Genomic DNA, 1599 nt, shown 5'->3' on the forward strand with positions numbered 1-1599 from the left:
GTGGAAAATGTCCATGAGGACAGACCTAGGGTTTCAGCTCGGGTGGGTTTGGGCCGTTGGATACGGAAGCATCCGACGGTGGTTGATGCGTGATCCGCGTGATATGCTCATGGTCCAATCAGAACGCAGCAAACCATTTGATGACCTTATGACCAATATAAATTGGTCGTGATCGATTCAAGATAAAAAAATTCATTCCATTTTTCAGTGCTCAAAATGAGTATTTTTGTGAAAGTCCTATCAAATATTTGTTCAAATGATTCCATATTTCGCACAAGTTTGCATCTTCGAATGGCAAACAATATTGACAAAGGGAGTTTTCATTTTCTTTGGACGAAAAAACCATTTTCCATTTTTCGAGTGCCCAAAAGGAGGTTTTTTTGTGAAGAACCTATAATATATTTGTTGCAAAATTGGACTGAATCATTTTTCTAAAATACTAGGCCATATTTCATGCACAATTGACCAAATGGTTGGGTGTAAAAAGTTTTGATCCACCTCTCGTGAAAAAGACAAATTTTCGCCGGTTCAGTTGGAAGCGGGTCAAATTTGAACTGTAGCTGCCTTCTAGTTTGCTCTTTATTTTTTCAAAAAATCATTTCTAGGTACATAAGTATCTATTTTATCAGAGAAACGCCAAAAAAATTCCAAGATTCAACCACTAGCTAGGAACAGTCATTCCCGCCGTTTTGACCGCATTTTGAAACGGGCATAAAAAATTCAAAAAAAATCAAAAAAAATGGAAAACCTTCGCATTGTGTCATCGTATGTGACCAAGTTTCCAGGAAAAATAATAAACTTGTAATACGACAATTATTTTAAAAAAGTGTTCTCAGAAACGAGCTATCATGTGTGGAGATCAATGGCTTTCAAGCCAAATGATCAATCTTATGGCCACATTCATGGCATAGTTTGTTCAAATGGTCTCATATTGTGCACAAGGGTGCATATTGGAATGGCAAACAATGTTGCCTAAGAAAGTTTTCATTTTCGTTGCACGGAAAATTCATTTTCCATTTTTCGAGTGCTCGAAATGAGGTTTTTTTGTGAAGGACCTACCATATATTTGTTGCAAAATTGTACCAAATCATTTTTATAAAATATTAGGACATATTTAATGCACAATTGACAAAATGGTTGGGTGTCAAAAGTTTTGATCCACCTCTGGTGAAAAAGACAAATTCCCGCCGATTCAGCTGGAAGCGGGTCAAATTTGAACTGCAGCTGCCTCATAGTTTGCTATTTATTTTTTTCCAAAAATCATTTCTAGGTACGTAAGTATCTATTTAATCATAGAAACACCAAAAGTTTTCCAAGATTCAACCACTAGCTAGGAACGGTCAAGCCCGCAGTTTTGACCGCATTTTGAAACGGGCATAAAAAATTCAAAAAAAATCAAAAAATTGGAAAACCTTCGCATTGTGTCATTATATGTGAACAAGTTTCCAGGAAAAATAATAAACTTGCAATACGGTAATTATTTTAAAAAAAGTGTTCTCAGAAATGAGCTATCAAGTGTGAAGATTCATGGCTTTCAAGCCAAATGATCAATCTTATGGCCACATTCATGGCATAGTTTGTTCAAATGATCTCATATTA

This window comes from Triticum dicoccoides, chromosome 3A (assembly GCF_002162155.2).
Source record: "Triticum dicoccoides isolate Atlit2015 ecotype Zavitan chromosome 3A, WEW_v2.0, whole genome shotgun sequence".
NCBI classification, from domain to species: domain Eukaryota; kingdom Viridiplantae; phylum Streptophyta; class Magnoliopsida; order Poales; family Poaceae; genus Triticum; species Triticum dicoccoides.